This window comes from Grus americana, chromosome 9, assembly GCF_028858705.1.
Source record: "Grus americana isolate bGruAme1 chromosome 9, bGruAme1.mat, whole genome shotgun sequence".
In the NCBI taxonomy this organism is placed as follows: Eukaryota; Metazoa; Chordata; class Aves; order Gruiformes; family Gruidae; genus Grus; species Grus americana.
In genome coordinates this window covers 22591866-22614501 of record NC_072860.1, presented here as the reverse complement: position 1 = coordinate 22614501, position 22636 = coordinate 22591866, and the positions used below count along the sequence as shown (strand labels likewise).

General features: G+C 38.6%; 1 protein-coding gene across 1 annotated transcript in view; it reads left to right on the top strand.

Moving 5' to 3' along the window:
- The window catches only part of NLGN1 (neuroligin 1), a 400680-nt gene that overhangs the window by 10232 nt on the left and 367812 nt on the right, over nt 1–22636 (top strand). The window lies entirely within an intron of this gene.

Here is a 22636-nt window from a genome sequence, read left to right as displayed (position 1 = left end):
TAAAGCGTTTGTAATCTGTGTGCTAGGACAGACAAAAGAGGAGAGGAAGGAAATATTGCCCTTCCAACAAAAGATGACTTAAGCATTTGCTTAACTGCTCCTGCAAGTTGTCCGGGGTCACAGAAGCAGCCTCTGGCAGAGTGAGGAATTGAACCTGAGCCTCTGAAGTCCTAGTCCAGCACCTTGTTCATAAGATATTCCTTCTTCTCTTAACCTTACCGCCATAAAAAGTGATCTCTGTACACTGAAGATAATGCTTTTCAAACTAGATTTGTGTGTTCTACTACTGCTGTAGTAAAATTCACTTATTTACAGGCATGCATGCACAGACACACAGACGCACAAATCCTTTCCTTAGACGGGGCTTTGCTGATAAGGCAGTATAATAGTACTAAAATCAATTCATGTGGAGCTGCAAAGTTATTAAACTGTAGCAATTTAAGTGCATTCAATCTGTCTCCTTAAGAGATTTCCAAGGCAGGTACCTACCCACAGAGGTGTATGTAGAGAGTATGAATATACACATGCATACGTGTATTTCTAGAATGGATATGTATGCACATATATATGCAATTAGTTATTTCAAAGTCAAAATTAGAAATTGAGTTTAGCTGAGACTTTGTTGGAAGTGGAGCAGCTGAAAAATTTCAGTACTCAGAGTGGTCTGGCTCTCTTACTTGAAAGGAGAGCTCAGAAAAGCCCAACTTATTTGCCTGAGTGAATGGACATGTTTCCCAATTTCTTATTTGGACTAAATAAACTAATAAGGTTCTTCTACAGTTCAATATATTACAAGTTATACTGCCAGATTTAAATGGCAACCTAAGTTAGGATTTGAGTTTGTTCTTTGAGAAGATACAGAACAAAAGTTTGTTTCAGCAATGCATTTTCCCTTTATTACATCCTGAAATTTCTCCCTTATTAAATGATTTGCAAATATGTGTCACTGATAATTCAGTTAGACTTTCAAATTGGGAATAAGATGGTATGATGGTCTTAGCCTGACATGCTCCATCTCAGTGCTAGATATCTCTCCGTGCTTCCTGGCTGAGGCAGGTGGGTAGAGGGTCAGAGGATGCAGATGAAAAGAGGTATCTGGGTATCAGTGACATCCAAATTTTGAACTCAGATAATGAAGTCCTTAAGTGAACTCACATAGATTGTTGCTCTAGCCAAGTTTTTCCTGAGCTTCGGCACCTGTTAAATCACCCAACTGGTTCCTTTTCTCTCCAAGATCTCTCGGAAAGCTGTGTGGCAATACAACTTTCCTTGCTCCTGGGTCATGTAGCAGCCTTAAGATCAGTAATGGAGGAACTGCAGATTTCATTACATTTTCAAACCTTTATCGAATTTCAAGAACTAAAATTTTCCTGCTTTGAAACAAAAGAAAGATGTAGTCTTTTTGTAAAAAAAAAAAAAAAAAAAAAAAAAAAAAAAAGACTCATAACCTGAAAGCTGCAAATTTTGCTGTTAGGTCTTTCAAACATATTCTTTCACTCTGTTTGCAAGTTCAGATCCTAAAAGTTTGTCAGAAGTGGACCAAGCAACCTGAAACAGTTGAGACACTCCTTAGTGTGTTTTTAATGTGACTGATTTCACGTTTCTGGTCTCCGATTCAGTTTTTACTTTCTTCTTGTTTCAAAGACCAAACACAAATAAACAATTCATTCTGATTTAGCTGGTTGCCTGAAGGACATCTGGATTGGAAGTTCTTATAAAAAATCTTCAGTTTTGTGTCAGGTCAAGTACAGTGTTCTTAAAGCACCATTGGAAACTGTCGTATACATTGCACTTTCTCAAAGGCTTGTGCAAATATGTTTTCTAAGTGAGGCTATTTATCCAAGAGCCTTCTCTCAGCCAAGCGTTCAGAAAACAGTAGCTGTTGTTTGCATCTTGAAAGAAATTATTTATTACTAAGACAAAATGAGTCTGCACTAACTCACTTCTCTGTGCAGGGTGATATATTAAAACCTGGAGGATTATGAAAAAAATCAAGGTGGAATAACTGGGCAGCAGAACGGTACTTGAAATCCAATCTGCGTAATTGTGAATTGACTCACGTTGGTGGAAGTACTCTGTACCGTGATAAAGTCTGGTTTGTGGGTTGTCTGGGGAAAATCTCTAAAGGTGTTATGAGTTGTTCTTTAGGGGTTCACCTTAATTTAAACAGGACTGGGAATCGTCCTTTAGAGCTGCAACCAAAACTAGGCAGTGCGATTTAGCTCAACTGAGGCTTAGCCCAAAGTCCAGTGAGATCCGTGGAAAATTTCCAATTGATGTCAGTGGTCCTTAGATCACTTTTCAGTAGCTCTGGCAGCGTTACGTTCTCCATTAACTAGTGACCTGCTAATGACAAATTCTACATCCCTGTGTGTAGCGTTTCTGCAAAGAAACATTTTTCGTTGCTTCCCTATAGAAAGATCTCAAGGAAAATTATATGCTCAGTTATTCGTGTAGATCTCTACTGAACCATCTTACCAACAATGCAGTCGTGAAGCTCGCACATGCTGTTGGTAAAGGGCATGCAAAACGGTTGGACCTGATGATCGTAGAGGTCTTTTCCAACCTTAAAGATTTTATGATTCTATGAAGATGATCAGGCGTTGCAATCACATCCTGTGATATGAATGAGTACAGGTGACCATGTGATAGCTAAAGCATTTAAACAAAAGAAACATTCTGGAATTTGCTACATAGGTCATCAAATCAAACTTTCAGGTTAGTGGTTTTTTTTTTTTTTTTTAAAGGCTGGATGATTTTATGGCCGTTAATAATATTTGTAGCTCCAGCATGCAAACTAAGATAAGAATAATCAAATCTCATGCTTCAGGGCATAAGCTAATCACCTGCTGGGTTTGGCATAATTGGTTTAGTGTATTATACTAGGAAAGGAGGTTCACTTTCTCTGAAACTTTGAGTCTTAGCCACCGTCAGTGAAAGCATTTAAAAGGCCAGAGTTTCCTGATCCCTTTTGACAGCCCTTTTGTCCATACAACGATGCGTAACTAGGGCCAGTGAACATTAATGTTAGAATCTTATTTTTGGATTTACTGATTTGAAGCTGTGTTAGTATGAGTTACTGCATTTTATGTGGTGGAGACTACACATGTGTATTTTAGGGTTTCTTGCCTTTTTTTGCAATTGTTTCAAAAGTGGAAAAGATGCCAAATGATGTAAGAAACAGACTTCGTGATAAATTGCTGAATTGTGCACGCACACACAGACGCACATTAATTCATGTGTTAAATTGCAAAATAATCAATTTATCTATCTGTTCTGGTATCTGGACATAGATAATTGATGTGCTACTTATATAAATAACTCGGAAATGTTTACAATGTTTTGCAGGCCCCAAATTAGACAAGTAATAAGTTATAATAGCTTTTTGATTAACTTCTTGGCAGTAGAAGTTGGATTTACCTGACATGGAGCCTGTCTCTGGCAGTGGATTCACCAGAAACCACCTGCTCAAAAGGATTAATTCTGCAATTGAATCTCTGCTCATTTTAGTGAATGTGTTTTGTTTTCTTAAGCCCAGTCTGTGGTGGATTCTGGCATGTGGGTATGGAGCAGGGAAGCGTAAAGATTTTTCCCTTCCAGTGCCCGCAATGGAAGCTGACCATGTTTGCAGCCTGTGCGCTCTGGTGAACAAAGACCATTTCAAGAGTAGTGTCTTGTTAAAAAAAAAAAGAAAAAAGAAAAAAAAGAGAGAGTTCCATACCCTTTAGCAAAATCAAATATAAAATAACAGGCAATGAGATACCCTAACCAGAGTTTTCTAGGATGTTCAAAAAAACCCAAACTGATAAAATTAAATTTAATTGATTTTAGAGTAATTTCTGTTGAACTCTGTTGGTTTTTTTACTATTAAATTAGTTTTTGGTTTTCCCAGACCATGCAAGACGTTCTTTGAAGGCAGTTTGCCCTGCAGCTCCACCAGTTCATTAGATGACAAAGTTGTACTGGGCTGCTTTATGCTTTAGCAGTTTGATAGGTGGCAGCCTTAGCTGCTCCCAATACTTCACTTTAGCTGGGCTTTCTCTTCTAGGAATTTATGAGCACCATCCATGATTTTGCTAATACAAATGAGTTTCAACTGAAAATCAGGGGCTGTAGTTTTATCTTGTTTTTCAGAATTAATGTATTCATATTATGTACCTTAGAGACCAGCAGGGAGGCCACAAGTGATACAGGAGTTATCTGCCTTCTAAAAGCCTGATGTGAGGCATCTTCCTTGAAAGGCTCAGCGTCGGTGCAGGCAGCCCTGTATCACAACATGTCACTCAACGTGTTGGTGCTGACCTTAGCAGCATGAGGTCATGAGGTTTGGTTTTTTTTTTTTTTTACATATATATGTATTTAGAGAAGAGTTTTGAAGCTGGGAAACAGAAAAGTACAGTATTGGGACTTCCCACCGTTATTGCAGGGAGTAGGGGCTGGGGCTAATGGGAGATCGGGAACCTCCGTAGTGCTTCAGCTCAGCTCAATCTGCAGTAAATCTTCACCTGTCACTGGCTGGAGGTTTGAGCTCAAACAAGCACAGGAGTATTGTTAAATGTTCTGCTGAAGTTTTTTTTTTTCTTTTGTGTACAAAGATGTTGTCTCATACAGGAATAAGAAAGGAAATATTCTTTGCTTTAGAAAAGAATAATGAAAACACAAGTGAGTTCATTACCCATGTGAAGTCCTCAGATGCAGACTTGCAGGAAAACCTCTAACACTGCTGAAATATATGCAGCAGGGTTGTTTTTTTTTTTTTTTTCCAGATGAATACTTTTAATAAAACATTTTCATAATTTCCACACAGTGGTAATCATTTTATTGCTATTCTTTATCTATACCTATTACTGTTCATAGAGTAGCTGCTCAGTTCTGATAACCTAGTGGAAATACATTCCAAGCATAACTCAAGATTTGAAGAATTTCATAAAATTCTCTGAATTTCCACTTCAAAGTAAACTGGTACAGTTTACTATGGCTGTTAATAAAACATTTTTAGGTTTTGTATTTTGATCTGGAAACATTTTATTTCCTGATTTATATGTTTCTCTTCTAAAGGAATTTAGGGGTTCCAAAGTTATCAGTCAATAATTAAGATTTTAGAATTAGCTGGCCCACAACCATAGTAGCAAAGTATTGGTCTATGGGATTACAGAGAACAGCACTGAATAAAAAAAATCAGCCTTGCAGAGCCAGACCCAACTGCACAGGCAAGATTTTGCTTAGCATTTCAGTATGAGAAGTTGTTAACAGACCACATATAAATAACCCTTGAAAGGGAAACGGACCCTGCACAGGAATGTGTTTATCTGCAGGCATGCTTGCGCTGGTTCTTATCCAAACTTTGTCTCTATTCACTCAACTAAACATTTAAACAGGACCTTTAGTTTTAAAGCTGAGGCTTGATTTTTACCCTTTTGAGGTGCTGTTGTCACAAGAGAAGATATTTGAAATGTGTAGAAGTGATAAACACTTAAGACTTCCATTGGTCACCGCTGATGTATTCACTTGTGCCCAGGACCCTGTCTTGTGTTGAAGTGAATTCATTGTGTACATATTCAGAAGTCAAATACTTTAAAAGTATAGTTTAAATGATAAAAATGTGCTTCTACTCGAGTCTGTAGCGGGCTGCTAATGATTGTAATGGTGGAGTGTCTTTGCAATAAACCTCAGAATGAAGTGTTTTCTTGAGCTGGCTGTTCTCAGAACATCTTTTTCGAAAGTCTTTTGGTCTCTGCTCAGGAGCTCTCTGTTGCCTTAGAGATACTCTTGTATATTGTATATAGGAAATAAACCCAAGCGAACTGCCTAGGGATTCTGCCACAGTCAGTAAAATAACACTTAGGTCCCACCACAAATGGTTTGCCAGGGCAGTTTTGACAGGTTACGTTGTAGATAGAGGCATTATTGTATACTTTGGAGAAATTAAGGAATTAGGTATTTATTGTGATCCAAAGGTGAATAGATGGATATTGTTGGTCTACAGATTGGGTTTTTTCCAAGGTTACATTTGCTTTGATTGGGTGGTAGAAGTTATTTTGTACTTGCCTATATTTTGGTACCTTGGATATAAAATGGTCATAGTTCATGCAGCTCTAGATATCCCCAGAGAAATCTATATATGATACTGCCATGATGAAGGAAATTATTTGTCATTTTTCTTAATTTTGTTTGTTTCCACTAGAACTGCTTTTAAGGAAAAAAAAACACCCTTGGAATATGTGACTCAAAACCTACTGTATTCTCTATCTGTGCAACTTTGCTGACTCTAATGGCACTGCATGAGTATAAGTAAAAGCAACACTCAGCTACCATACTTATTTTGGCAGTAGTGTGGTAGTTTCCAGACCATCAGACATGATTGTGTATCTTTATTCTCCTGATTTGAGGATTGAGGCTCACATTAATATCTACCTTTTACCTTGAAATCTGAAAGTGGTCTACAGCACAGATATTCTTTCATTCACATGTGAAAACCAAGTTGCCGGGAGCAAGAGCAACTACTGAAGGTCCTGGAGAGGATAGTGTCCCAACGAACATATCTACCTACAGGGTTACATTAAGTATGGCATTAACTCCTCAACCCATGTTCCATTCAATTTAAGTCAGCTTCAGTCCAAACTTTGCCTTTTTGATAAATTAAAAGTGAAGTTTGGAAAAATATACATTTAAATTTTGATTTTTGCAGGAAAGTTTTGCGTTCACACAGACTTCCTCCATAAAGTATGAGAGGCTGGAATTTGCTAAAAAGGAATACAAATATTCTTTCCTCCTTGAAGATTTTTCTTTAGGGTGCTCCCAAAGCGATAATGATTTGTGTAAGATTTTTGTGACCATATTACTAATAATTTAAGTCTATGAAACATTCATTTAAAATTTTTCTATTGATCAAATATGGAATAAAGTGGTGGTTTTTTTGTCAGTTATTGGCAAGTCTTCAAATGAAATTGCAATAGGGCATGATCCTGCAAGGTGTCAAGTATCCTCAATCCTTGTATTTTCAGTAAACATAAAGATTTTTACTATTTTATGGAAGACTGTGGTTAGTATTGCAAGAGACTCTCTCTGGTGTCTATAGGATTCATTACTTATAAATATTTAAGGACTTCTTCAGCATAGGCACGTGATTCAATAGAAGCACAAAGCTTTCAATGCATAATTAGTCAGGTTGTAATCCAGGTTAGATCTGTGGTACATAAGGGTCTAAATATTGAACAGCTAAACCCAATCTGATTCTAATGTAAGTAGCTGCATTAGTTCTTCCAAGAGGAATCTGTTCTTTGCTTCTCTCAGGTCTTGCACATTTTTCTGGCTCTCTTATTTTTTGAGTAAACACTGCGTATGAGAATCTGATTCTCTGGGTGCACATGTATAATTTAATTTTTACAAGAAATCTCACTCCTCCTGATTCACAGTTAAATGTATGCAGAATCAAGCCTTAGGTTACAATCAGAAAGTTTTAGTAGTAGGTGGGCTCTGCAATGACCTTTAATATACCCCTTTTATTTGACTTTATGTTTATTTTGATGCACTGAAATATTTTACACTTTAAGCAGGTTTGCCCTGGAAATAGCCAACTCCTACGTTATTTCTGATCGGCTGTATTACAGGAACAGCTGAGAATCTGGTTAGACACCTAAGTCTTGTAACAGCATTGAACTCTAAAAAAACAGCTAGAAATTGGAATAAAAACGGTGATATATAAATATAGAAGCTTAAAGTCCCACATACGTACACTACATAAATTCTTTTTTGATTTCTGAAGGGAATTAAGCCTCTAGCTCTTTTCACACTCCTGCATGGAACAAACACGTAAGAGTTTTACTCAGTGTACCGTGCTTCCCAAAATAGTGCATTAACTTGAATGCTGGTTGCATTGGGGTTTTTAATCCTACGATAAGTGGTAATAGCTATTAACAATGTTCTTGGGCCCAAGAAACAGTCTTCCAATAAGCAAAATACACAAATTCATCTATCCCATCATATGAAGCTCACCCTCTTGGAGTGATTCTACAAGCCAATGCAATTGACCCACTAACTATTCCTCTGCTTAAAAGTGACTTTTCTAGACTGATAAATTTATGCTAGTAACCTGTACACATATGGAATTTGTCCCTACAGAGATGTGATTTTAATCTATCAACAAGAAGATATTTGCAGCCAGCTTTTGTGCAGTAGATTATTGATAGCGCCTCTTCCTTTATGCTTAGGATGCCAAGTAAGTGACGCAAGCTCTAAAGAATTTCGATGGACTGGCTTAGATCTCCCTGAAATGGCAAATAAACTACACAGTGGGTTGTATTCTCATATATTTTGCAAATGCTACAGAGGAAAATAACTCACCGCAGATACCGAGACATGTATAAGTTTCCATCTGAAACATGGACACACTTCCAAAACTGCAACAAAGTGCTGTCCTTTGTATTTGAAGATGTCAAGCTGCTGGAATCTCGTGTGAGCTTGAGGTTGTCTGACATCGGTTTCATTATGGCTACTTCCAGACTTCTCATATTTGGATAGTATGATTGAAGCTTTAGCGCAACACACTCTCTGCAAATGACAGTACCTTCGGCAGAACGTGACAGATTTTAGCGAACAGATTAAAGGAAAGTTGAAGTGAACTTTCTGCTCTATTTGATTATTTTTGTGCGTGTGGTCTCATACTGTTGCAACATGTATGGAAATATGTTGGGGCATCGGAACCTCTAGGATAGAAATGAAAAGGAAGAAAATGAGTGTAGAGGGTTCTTTTCCCAACATGGAAGTTGCTGAAAGACCTGGTGTGATGATGCTCTAATCACTTTGTACTCTGCCTTATCAGTACTGTTGAACAGGGATGTTAGTTGTGGTTCAGTTTAAACAGCATTAGTTTTACAAGCTGAAAAAAAAACCCCAAAAACCCCATCCTATGTGCTTGGCTCAGTAAATGAAGCTTCCCAATGGATGTCCTGGTCGTTGGGCTTTTGCTTCTTAGTTTGCATGTAGAGTGTCAGAAATCCATTTAAGTAGAAGAAACACAGAGTTACAGAGTTTATACCTCTGAGTCTGGGTGGTAGATGTGCTTAAAATTTCAGGAGGGACTCAGTGGAAAACTTGGAACAAGGGCTGGCTGTCTAGATGCCACGCGTACCTTCTGGTGCTGCAGTATTTCTCTTTCTTACCCACCCAATGAAAAGAGCTAAGCATAGCAGCTGGTGTAGTGTTTGTTGGAGACCTGCTGCTTGGGTCCGCCACAGGAAGATAAATCATGATTAATGTATGTATTGTATTCTCTCATTGGAAGGTTTTTTTCTATAGGGACATTCTGATTATAGTATTTTTGCCATCCAGGAACTTAAAACCCACAAGAAACCTAGTTCCTTTAGTCATTCAGTCATTAGAGGGTTGCAGAAAAACAAAGGGAAGAGCGGAAACAGCAAAACGAGCAATACGCAGGTGATCCAGTTGCCCACACAGTGATGTCCAGGACCACTTGAGGTGCCCCAGGATGTCTCAGACATTCTCACAGGGCTGGTTGGTGTGATAAAGAGCCTATGGAGAACCACGTACTTGGTGTGGGAGCTGAAGCCCGGCTGGGCTGGCCCACAGCAGTGAACACGGCACTAGGCACCTCTGTCTGGGCAATGGAGTCCTCTCCTGTTCGCTTCTGCTATTGCCAGGGAAGAAATGTTAACTCTGGTGTACTGGCCCAACTGGTAATTATTTCCTTAGGGATGGATTTACTGTAGGGCATATGGAGAGCCTTTGCCTGGCAATCTAGATTACAGACCATTATGGCCAGCCGTAACCCCAAATAGATGTGAAATAATTTTGTAATTTTTATTTTTAAAATAAAAATAAATTTTGTAAAAATTATTTGCACTAGTGCTAGAAGGCATTGCGAGGGTTGTCAAGTGTAGATACCACACCATTTTTACCCCGTTGCTGTTTATAATCGAGACAGGGACAAGTGAATTTGATGTGATTTCTCTACAATGTTAAGACTGCAAAAAAGAAGCCATCCACCTCTGAGTTGTGGTTGAAACATGGATATCACTAAAGTGGAAAATGGTCAGACATAAGCAAGTTCATTTCCCCATATCCCCAAGCAGTTATTAATGGTAACATTATCATTCATTATTTACTTTTTCTGTATTTAATCTGTGACCCAGAGGTAAATTGTTTTATAATCAGGAAGCAGTCTTTTTACCCATCTAATCCCAGCTGGTATTTCTGAATCTATTTATACTCAATTTAAAATATTTAGTTAATATTTTTTACTCATTAAGAGTGTAGTTCCACAACTGTGTTATAATTGTTAATGGCCAATTAAAGCAGATTAGGGTTTTCCAAACAGAAAAATACTAAAATAATTTCTTACTATGAAGATTAGATAAATTTTATCATGTTAGCCGACACTTAATTCACCTCACTATCTGGTGATATTCATTTTAAGAATTTCCATTGCTCTAAAAAAAAAAAAAAGGGGGTGGGGAATAAAGGAAAGTTCAGCAGATGCAGTACCCCCCAAAATTAATAAAGGATTGCAGACATTCGTATCGAGGTGGCGTATGCTTTCTGCAGCTCTGTTTTAGCAATTTGCCTGAACTGGAACACATTGTTTTTTCTAGTCCTGTGAAGAAGTTTGCGGTATGATGGATAAGGCATCATGAATAATTAGACAATGCGAGGCTGTAAATCCCCACAGAAACAATGCATCTCTCAGATTAGTTGTTTCTTCTGCAAAGGGCAGTGTACAATGATGGAGCAGAGCCATTCATTTTAGATACATTCCATTTGCAAGTAATCTTTCATGTGAAAGAAAAACAAGATGTATGATAGTTTACATGTCAATTAAAGCATGTTAGGAATGAAAGAGCATTTTCAGAAGCCTGAAAACAAAGTTTTTCAGATGAAGAATTAGCTCTTGGCTAGAGACTAATACCTGTGCAAAAATCAACAGTGGCCTCATTATGAACCTACCTTCCTTGGATTCTTGCAATTAACAATGAAAATGAATGGGAAGGACTTGTCTAGTAATTAGTGCGGGTTGAGACATCTGAACTGTCCCAGCAAGAGCATCTGGACTTTCCCAGTGTAGTGAAAGAAAACTTCAAAGAAGTCATTATTCTTTCAGTTCAGTTGGCTGATTGGCTGATTGGGTTGGGGTTTTTTAAAGGATTAGCTCCCTGCTGTGGCAAATAAGTGTTGAAATGCTGGAAATGCTGATTTTCAGAAAGACTGTTCAGAATGAAAGCTGCTTTTTCTTTCTATTAATCTTATTCCCATGTGTCACTAGAATGTAGAAGGTGGGGAATTTGGGGAGGAATCTGCATTATGATAGGAGTGCGCTTTGACCTTCTTGTGATACCGTCTCTCCTTTGTTGGATTGTGAACTTTTCAATGCTAGACTGTCAATCAGTTGTCTTAAATTCACGAGTCTTTACTATAATTGAAGTGGATGAAAATGCACCGATTAGAACGATATTATGGGATGGGAGGATATATTCACAACTAGAAAGTTCCTTACTATTAGCTGTTGTTTCAGGTCCCTTTAAAGCCACTGTTCTCCCCTTCCTGTCCAAAGAAATAATTTTCTATAAGCTTCTCCAGGTTTTTGCCTTTAGTCACAAGGACATGCATGCTGCATTTTTCCAATGCTGGTACCATGCCAATAAACTAATAACACAGTGTTCTTCTTAATGAGGTGGCAGTTTTCCTACCTCTGGAAATTAAGAATGTCAGTCTGCAGCAATTTGGCATGAGGGTAGCTCTGCCCGTATCACTCTCTTCCAGTAGCTGTGAGAACAAAGTGCTGTTATTATCCATAAGCTCAGATTGAACTTGAAGTTCTATATGTAATATATCTCTAGCTCATCCCCTAAGCAGCAGTCTTCCTACAGAAGTCAGAAAGGCCTTCTCATAAGTATTTCTGCCCAATTTCGTACAGCTGGCAGACGGGAAAGGGAAGGAGTAGACAAGAAATAAAAGGTTAATCACTGCCCCTTCGCGGCTTGTAGATATTTGAATAATATGCACGTTAATGTGTAAGCAAAATGGAAATCAACTTATGAATGTGAAAAATGAAATCAACCTTTACTTAGAAGAATTACTTGCGCTCCTAGACTAACAAGCCTCAGAAAAAGCAGGATGCTGCAGAATGCCGCGTAGCTGTGCCAATAATTTTCCATAGGGCTCAAGTGCTGTGTCTGGCAAAACACCCCGTGAGTAAGGACTGCAAATGCTGTGGCAAGTGAAAAAAAATATTTGTTATTTTAAAAAATGTATGTGGTCAGAAAAGTGACTGCAAGAAATGACAGTAGATCTATGTCCTGGGTATTTTCAGTCTTTCTGCTGACTTGTGCGGAAAAATAAGTACGTGCTATTCTTTACACCAGTTAGCATTGCAGAGCCGACACGTCTCTGGGAAGGAGTGAGCTGAATTCTGACCTGGCTGTATTAATTAAGTCCCAAATGTAGACTCTTTATTACGGATGATGATGCATGGACCATAAACAGCCCAACTTGATGTTCATATCTCAGGCAGAATTTTAGCGGTGGAAATGAGAAAACCTTGTAAGTCAAGTAAATCTCAGCAGGAGTCACTCATGACAATGAACATTGAACTCTCTGACACCACTTATAGACTCATTTTTCAGTATATAATTGCATTTTAACACAAATTTCTTTCGGTCCTTGTCCTTGAAGTCCTCTTTGTTCATCTCTAAAGCAGATGCCCTCTGGGCACTGGGTAGACCAGCTCAGCACAATGAAGACATTAATGCTGCTGTAACCAGTTCCTTTCTAGCCGCCTCTTCCCTGCAAATGGTACTTAGGTACTAACAGAGATGAACGAGAGAAACTTCCCTTTCTTTTTCACTGCACGTTTTTCTTTCCTTTCCTTCTCCCGTGCTTATTCCTCTCTCTTCCTGGCTGTTCAAAGAGCTCAAAGTTGAGAACAAGTTTTAAGGATGTGGGGTTCTTTCTGAGGACATTAGGAAACTAGTGTGTGATTAAAAATCTCCATTTACCGTTTTCTCCGCTGATAATGTTTAACTTTAAAGCAATTTCCTGTCCTGTTAAGGGCTGCTTTAATTTTAACAGATGGCACCATTTTTCATCATCAAAACCGTAAACCTTTGTGTAATTTACTTACATATAATTTGTATTTATTTCCTTGTTGGTTCTTAATTTTCTGAATGTAATAGCTCTCAGTAGATTATGCCATTTACTGCTTTACTGTGCCAAATATTCAGCATTGATTTTCATATTGACTTATATCAATTGTGCCATTAGTGTAAAACGGATGGGAAACACATCAAATATAATATTCTGAATGTTTTTATTCTTCAATCTGATATTAATAATTCAGAATGTATGTAACAGGGAATACGCATTTAAATCTCTGCCAGGATTTGAAAATAAATTTACCACAAGCCCTTGTGACTGTGTTGGTTATGTGTTGGCTTATTCACTGTAATTTTTCCTTTCCGTCCCTCTGCCGTGTGTATTCCCTCCTTCTGGCCTGGCCAAAGCACTGCCACAAAAGTCTGTCCTACTCAACCCCACGATTCATCAAACAACTATTACTACTGTCCTACTCAACCCCATGATTCATCAAACAAAATCACTCAAGGTCCCAGCTGATGTACTTGTATAACCTCCAATGATTCCTACTCTCTCTTGTTCTACCAGTTGCCTTCTGTTCTAGGAAAAAAGCCATGTTTTTCACAGCAAACTTATTCTACATGATGCGGCAAGTCTCCTAGAGTCTGCAGCCCTCCTGCGAGGCAGATGGGAAATTCTGTGACAGCTTCAGTTAAATTTAAAACGGAAGTTTCTGATGAATTCAATATGAAAATGAAATTCTAACTGAAATAGTAGCTCCTCTGTTTTTATTTTCAGCTTAACTTGGATCGAGTTTACAGTAGCCTCATATTTACAGGTCAACTGTGTCAATTGTACTTGGTTAGCGTTTCCTCCCGCCCTACCCTACTGGTGTTTGCTGATAAGAAAGCGTTTTCAAATGTTCATATTATTGCTCAAACGCAAGCTGAAGCTAACCCTAAACTCCATACCTAACAGACCTTTCCAGGTATCTCACCTTACTGTTATTTTTCTCTGGTTCAAACACGCATGGCTTTTCTCATTACTGTGCTCCGCTCATTATAGATAGTTCTGTGTTCATCTCTCTCCTACCATTTCCATGTTTTTTCTCAAAATGTTGTTATGCCAGAAATCTTTCCTTCTTAGTTGAACGTGCCAGTAATCACTCCTCATTCAACATGCTCTGCCTGTCATTCTGTGTTTTCTCTCATGTTGGTGGTTCTCGTCTCCTTTTGCATCCAGGCATTTCATGACAGCGGGTTATAATATTCCATATTGGTAAAACACCATGTGAATATATAAACTTATACACATGATTTTTAAGAATCATGTAGATCTGCAGAAAGTGATATTTTTAAATTCTTTGGGATTGATTTCAGTTTGGCATGTATTGACTTGTGCTGAAATGGTGAAATTGCAAATGTGTTTTTTAAGTTGGTTGATACTGGAGTCATTCAGGTGGTGTATATCTGATAAAGAACAGTACGAGGCAAAGTGAAGCTGGTGAGTATTTGGGACAGAGAGGTGTGAAAAGAATCACTTGTATAGCTAATACAAGCAAATTATATTGTGCAGTTGGTTTTGGTTTACAGGTTAGGTTACAGCTCTACGTGACCTAGCTTCTTTAGGGCATTTGTGTACTTTTGCTGTTAAGCATACCTGTGATGGATTTCAGATGTGTTTTTTTCTGCACCTATTTTAAAAGCCCACAATCTCCTATTTTACCTTAGTAATATTATAATAGTTTTCTTTCTGTGTTGGATAACTGTTAAGCTAGTAAGTGTGTTGGAGTTAAAGGGACACTGTCATATTTCTGTACTTTTTCTTTGTATTTTTTTCCCTCATAGAAGATGAAAAGCAAAGCTTTCAAGCCTTTTTTTATGACTTATCCTTGGTCTATTGTGCTTTTTCCCATCTGCTGTTTTTTGCTGGGACTTCATATTAATGGCTTTTTGTCAACTTCTGTGCTTGTGCCCCAATATCAGAGATAATAATGGTGCTGCTCTGGGAACTGGGCATGACCGTTTGGTGCAAATACTATTGCTACAGAACAAGTGGGTTTGCAAACAAGAGCTTTCCTTCTGTTCTCTGCTCTGAGGGATATCCATGACCACTGCCATGCACGTAACGGGAATTTTTACCCTGGCAATGTCTTTAAAGATCAACATGCCCATACATGGTTAATTCTGTGGGTTATCCAGTCTGATAATCCCTCAGTACCTTGGTGTATCAGAGTGAGATACATCACACCTGCAACCGCAGCATGTGAAAACCTGTGCAGGTTTACATGATAGTGATATTTCCTTTCTCAAAGCAACATGATTTAGTGTAGAGATCCCTGAAACTGGGGTGGGATTTTTTATTTTTGGGGGGTTTTTTGTGAGGGTTTTTTGTGGGTTTTTGTTTTTTTTCTTTTAGAGCTAGCTACAATACCAGAAACAGGCCAGCTCTGCCAGGATGGACCTTTAAAAAAGTTAATGTATCATGTCAAGGTGCAAGAAGTGCAGCCCTACAAAAAGCTTGATCTACAAAATACTTATATATGTCTTGAATTCTACAGAAGATGGGGATATCAGCTTTTTATGAGGTGTTTAGCCTTTCTCAATATCAAACCTTTTTAACAACTTTATCCAGATAGATTTGGCCAACTGTTTTTTACAGCCTCAACTTTTCATCGAGTTACCTTGAATTGGTTGAAACACAGATCCAGTTACTTCTGAACGTAGTCTCCTGAGAATAAAAATCAAGTAGAAATCTGCTGCTTATTAGCCACAGTAAAATAGCTTGAGTCTCAGCTGAATGTTTCTAATTTTTGTTCCACATTTTTCCTGATAGCAGATTATTTAAGCGCTAATTTTAATCTAACCTTCAGAAATGAGGAGGCTGGTAATCAAGTTATATTTTCTATTTGTAAATTGTATTATTAGGTTAATGTGTTGGGGTTTTATCTGATTTATGATCAAAACATCTTTCCATCATGTGTGCATTTCCTGGCTGGTTTTGTTTTCTGATGCACAGTGTCATGTAGCGCAGCGTACAGCCAGAGTATTTACGTTTTTTGACAGGGTAATACAGAACATTTTTTAACTTATCTCCAGAAAATCTCATAGAGATCTGACAAGATAATAGCTTTCGCCTGTATCCTGTGCCTTTTCCTGTTTAGTTATTCAGCCTCTTATCTGGTGCTGTGAGCTCCTTAGATAAGTGTTACTTGATTGTTTAATAACTAAGGTGCTTTTCATAATGCCTCTCATGCTGCCAGAAACCATGCTGTTTATTTCATTCATGTTCTGATCAATTGGGTATTAAGTTATTACTGTTTTGGGCTATCTCCAAAGGCTCTTTGCCTCTGCAGTACCCTTCATTACGAAGATGCTGTATTGTGGCACTCAGTTGTGTTGAGGTGTGTTGGAAGTAATTACTGGAGAGCAGTAACAAATCCCTTTCTTGGTCCGCAGGACCCCAGTTGTGCAGATTGCCAGCAATGCTGAGCCACAAATATGAAAATGCTCTGTAGATCTTGGGAATGATTTTGCTTTTTCTTATGTTGAATGTGGTTTAATTCTGTTTAAAATATTTAGTTTGGTGGCCTAGGCCAAACATCTTCATCAGGCATGTTGTTAGGGGCTACCTAAATGGCTGAGCGCTCATTAGGGGTGGAGAGCACTTACTCTGCACCTGCAGAGGAGCAAATGGTTTCGTTTCCTCTGCACGGAGCCGAATTGACTCTCACCAAATCAAGCTACGGGAACCACACCAGCCTGCAGTAAGTGGGGAAGATCAGGGGATTTGTTTCAAAATTGCTCTGCTGCTCTGAGCCAAAATGCGAATATAAAACCAGCCTTTGTGTCTATATCTCTGCTGTCTTTTCTTCCCTCTCTCTCTGTTACTTATAGGAAAGACAGATCTTAGAGAGGTGGCTTTGTGATCACAAGCATGCTAACCGTGGTTTGGTTGTTGGTTGGTTATGAGGAGCTCCCGCGATAGCAGTGACTCTGAGGGAGTTTTATATCTTGTCTTGTAAAGCATATACTGTTCTTCTGCTCGTTGTGAAAGAGCTGGAAGACAAAAAAACCCCAAACATGCAATTACAGCAAATCCTCAGTCATGATACATAAGTGCAGGAGGCAACTGTAACCACAAACTTTTTAATAAATATTTGTCCTGCAAAGAAGGAGCAGTAATAAAAGCAAGTCACCAGTCGAGGTGGCTGGAAAGGTGACTGGGACATGCCTTTATTGTCAACGAACGTGCCTGCAGCTACCACGGAGATAGATTTGTATTAACAACTGAGATCGTAAAAGGCGTGTTGAAAACCAAGCCCCAAACCCTGCACCTCATTAACAGAGTAACAACAGAAATCATAATGGAAGTGGGAAATAAGTTGAATTTACTTCATTTTCTTTAGAGAGGAATCCAGTGATCTTCTTTCAGACAGTTCATAAGACAGGCTGCTAAGAAAAGAATAACAGGGAGTGATTTACATTATCACCAAATTCAATCTTGAAGCCAGTAATTTTGGTGTCAACCTGCAATTACAGGCAATCACTTCCACTCGTCTGGTGGTTCTAGTCTGTTACTGTTTACAGTGGGTACCTACCTAATGCACAGCATTGTGTCGAGTTGATTGTACTTTTGTTGTAATTAATCAGCTATGTTATATTTTCTTTATGATATAATGTTGCTTCTGTGGAAAGCTCTAGGCAGATGAAAGCGTTTCTAGTTAAAAGAGGAAAGAAGTCATCTTTTTCAGTTCATTGTCTCCTCTCTGCTTGCTCAGTAGCCTCACAGAGATTGTGTGTATCAGCTCGCGACCTGAGAAGGTGAAAAAGGTTTCTTGTTAATACAGATCTGGCAGCCACCAAAAACCCCATCAGCACATTCTGCCTAATTTGCAAAGTTCGGAGTTTTTGAGAAGCGCTCTCATAGAGCTGGAATCCTCAAACCACATTTGAGAATGATTTCTAGCCAACGCGGGAGCTGGTGCAGGCAGCAGAGGCACCTGCACCCACCGCGGATGGTGGCAGCCGGAGCAGCTGCCGGCTTTGCAAAGGACACCGCGCGTGCCGGATTTCAGGTTGGAGAGAGCATGCTATGGGATCAGTCCTGCTGGTGCTGTGCCCAAGCATCAGTTGGGTTTTCTTCAGGGAATCTTTTAAAGTGCTTTTTACCAAAGGTAATTCATTAAGTTGGAGTAGTACTGAGCTGTATGATCAAGTTTCTTTTGTTCTTGGCAAAAGCCTGAATCAGTTAAAGCTGGTTTCCAGTTAGCCTGAGAATACGGAGACATTACTGTACCCCCTCGGCTTAAAGAAAGGGGTTTCTCTCTTTCTCCTTTCTGGTCCTCAGAAAGCCCAACATCAAAACTTCCTGAATTGCTGATGGTCCTAATTGCTCATAGATTTGTTTGTTTGCTTTGCTAGGAACGTAGCAGGTTTTAGTTCAACAGCAACAGTTTCCTCTTGCATCCACAAAGGTCCCAGCTAGATGTGGAAGTCTGAGGGTCCCTGTGACTGGGGGGGGACCAGGGCACTCGAGGTCTCACTGCCCACACAAACCACACAGAGCGATGATGCTGATGTTTACGTAACACAAATAATGTCATTAAGGGAACTACGTTGATGATCATGCTGAGGCTGAAATGAGACCAAGAAAATCTTAAACACCCCATATTGGCAAGTTGGAAAAGCTCAACTGCTTTCATGTGAATCATTTCAGTGCTTCGTTTTAAAAAATCCTGGCAGCAGTTTCAGTCTTCCTTTAGTTGTACGTGTTTGGAGAAGAAGTGAGAAAATAAAAAGATGCAGGTTTGAGGCTTTTCAGTGTAACAGCTTACAGACAATATTGAAGTTTTTGATAATTACTGAGAGTTCTTCTGTGTGACACTTTTGATCATTATATTTTCATAAGGATTTCTGACTTTGAGGAACACAGACCTTTGTGAATTCTTGCTGTTACAGCTCTGTGTTTTAAAAAAAACAACTAACCTTTTACATAAGTTTTCTGTAAATTTTTCTTATTAGGCAAAATGTTGTGTTTGATTCATTTAACCCATCTACTTGTGTGATATGGCATTCACTTCATTAGACATCTAGATGAGAATAAACAGAAAGCAAGCTGTCTTGCAAAAACAAGATCTTGTGTAATGTGTTAAACTATATTAATCATTCCAGTTTTCCATATTAAAAGATAATTACTGCTCATAGCATAAAAATTATGATATACAAAAAACTGAAAACATTTTTATAGCAGGCACGCACACAGGTACACACACTTAATTGTCATACAGCGACTAAAACCCAGTTATATATTAGCTGATATTATCACATAATTTCCTTTCTCTTAAATAAATTTTCATCTTTCTTACCCAAATCTGCAACTCATAACTTATGCAGTGTAGCACTATGAAAGTAAGACCATACAGCATAAATTTAGGCTGAAGAAATATACTCTTGTAGTCAAAGAACAGCCCTCTCTAGGGAGCTATACCTACATAGAAATTTGGGAAAGAAGAGCATGCGGCCAATCTACAGGGAGTTTTACATCATGTCACTGTTGGGAATGATGAGGTCAACACACTCTATGTTAGTAGCTCCTCAGAAAAGTGTTTCTGGTCTCTTGCTGTCAGAAATGGATGTCTGCAGAGTTTTGGTTTTCACAGATCACGTTACCTGATTGGCTCACAATTCCTTGGAGAGAGATGCGGCGCCGTTGCTGGGAATGTATTACTACTGGCAGCCTCAGTTTTCCTTATTTTAGCCCTCAAGTCTTATGAGTCTTTGACTGCTTCATGAGGAAGGAGTGGGGACAATGGTAGGTCAGGGGAATTCAGTCTTTGAGGCAGAAAATAATCTACAAAACTGGTGAAATGAAGGTACTGCAACTAATCCATCCTGAAGCACCTAAGACAACAGTATTTTGTAATTCACGTGCGATACTCATACCTTGCCACCCATGTAGCCATCTCTGAACTCTTTTGTGGTGTGATGCCCACCACGCTGATGATCTTTAATACCTTTCCTAGCGTTTCTAAGCTGAAAAGACATGCCAGCTCAATCTTTGATCATATGTAAGGCTCTTCTTTACTTTGCATTTAAGGCTGTTGTGAATATATATGCAAATGAAACTATAAGAGTGATCGTGATGGTCTTGTATTTGATTAAGATGCACTCTGCAGTAGCTGTTACGTAGGTATATATTCTCAGGTATTGATGAGTTATTAGTTACTAGAATTGCTTATGGGTTTTGTGAGCACTTTGATCTTGATCCTGTCATGATTGAAAGGTTGCTCTGATGTTGATGAATGATGTTCTGTAAGTACCTGTGGTTTGATGCAGAGCAGGTACTATACGGTGAAGGAGAACTTAGTCCCCTGGGACATGAGCGAGGCGTTACTGAGGAGCTGTGAAGCAATGAAGATGAAAGGAGCTTAATGCGTTACAACTTAAAAAAAAAAAAAAGGTTATCTTTATTCTTCACCTATGCAGACCCCGTCCAGGCTGTTATGTTACTGCTGCTTAATTCTAGGAAAAAATTCTTCACTCTTGTATTTTTGTTGCTTTTTTTTTTTTTGGGTGAGGAGGAGGGAGTGGAGTTAGGGAGAGATAAAGAAAATCTGTTAGGTATATAACTACATTATTAAACCAGAAAATCCCGTAAAGAGAACATTACTACTTTGCCTTCGGTTCCTGGAAGGTAGTTTTTTTTCTATCATTACCATAGAAAAAGCAAACAGTTAGCAACTCTTCCGAAACACAGGCCTGACTTGTACTGGATGTTGCATTTCAGGACTTCATCTAATCAGGGCATGGAATAACAGGAAGCCTGAAAAATCATCTCCCAAACCAGAATGAAATTATTGTTCTTTTTATCTCTTCAATTCCATTCAAGTTTTCAGTGCAGTTCCAGTGGGTAGACCTTTTTTGGCTGTAAACTAAGGCAGCTGTTGGCTCATGATACCAGTTTCTAGCCAAAATCATCAGTTTGGCAGTTTAATGAGCACTGATATTCATCTTAAACTTTTAAAAAGGCATAAAGGTGTATACTAACTGTAATGCAAAAAATAAAGATATATTCCCTAGTTAATGGGAATGGCACTAAAAATCAGACAACTTAACAAGTTTGGGTGAGTTTCTGTATCCAGGCTTTTGAAAGTGTGCTTTTACCAGAAAATTAGCAGCAATATCAAGGTCCAGCAAGAAGTATGTGTTGTCATCTATGGATTTAAAAGTAAAAGGAACAAATGTTGTCACAGTAAATGTAGGAAATACAGGGTCACTGAATATAATATACCAAATGTTTGGTTATTTTGGTATTACAGTATTTACTTTTTTGGTAAGAAGATGTGCCAGCAGCATGGCTGAGTTCAGCTGAATGAAATTTGCTTTCTGGTAATAAGCTTTATTTTGTCTTTCGAAATTAGATGTAGCCACGCTTTAAGTGGAAACTTCCCTTCTTTGGCTTACCTGCCCTCCAGTTAAAAAATGAGTTATTTTTTGTGATGCAAAGCAAAAAGCCTTTTGGGTATTGTAAAGCTGGAGCATGTAGTCCTTTTGGGTGGGTCCTGAACTTATTACGTGTGTGTGTTTGCAAATGGTGCACAATACACTAATGAATAAGACCTGGGTAGCTTGAGTGGCACATCCATGCCAGATGGAACTATATACCTTATCAGTTAATGGAGCAGAATTTCAATAAGACAAATGGGGCTAATAAAGCACTTGTAGCTGCACAGTGACTTGTGTATGCTTACAGTGTCAGTATGAATTTTACAGTATTAAAGATTACCTAAACGTGATCAAATTCAAAATTGTAGCTAGAGGTAAGCATGACACCAGATTAACTGATTAAAACAGCCTTTAAAAAAAATGAACATAAGCAATCTGTAGGTCTATACTGTCTTGAATTGACAAATACAGGAAGATTAGACTTTATGAAAATAGTCATTCTATGATTTACACTTAACTTACTTTGAAGACTATAAACCTGAAGAATTTTACATGACTGAGTATTTAAAAGAAAGATTAGAGAGACATGCATGGGAGTGCAGGCATATGACCATACAGTGCTCAAATGCGTTTCAGCTGGGAGATTTCCCACCCCAGTAAACTGAAGTATGTAAGTAATTTTTTCCCCCCTCATTCCTTGTCAGTTCTCCTCAATCTGTCTCTTTTGTCTGTCATTGAGAAGAGAACATATGTTCTCTGGTAGGTTCTTTGTCACTTACCTAGTGTGGCATAAGGAAAAAAAATTATAAAGCCCTGCCCAGCAAATTACCAGTACTTGTTCCTGCAAATCTGGTTTGTCAGCCCCAAATGGCTGCTCCCACAGCTCATGTGATATATCCCCCGTCTGCAGAAGTCCAGTGCGGTGGGGCTAAGAGCCTTGATTAGGATTCCAGCATGCTGCTGAAATATGATTCATCTGTAGGAATAGTGTGCGTTTCTGGCAGGAGGCGAGGAGACATTTCAAGCCCTGTGAGCTGTTTCAGAGAAAGAAGATAGTAACCTCTGTCGGTGTGTTAGCCAAAGTTCATCAGGTTGATAAGAAA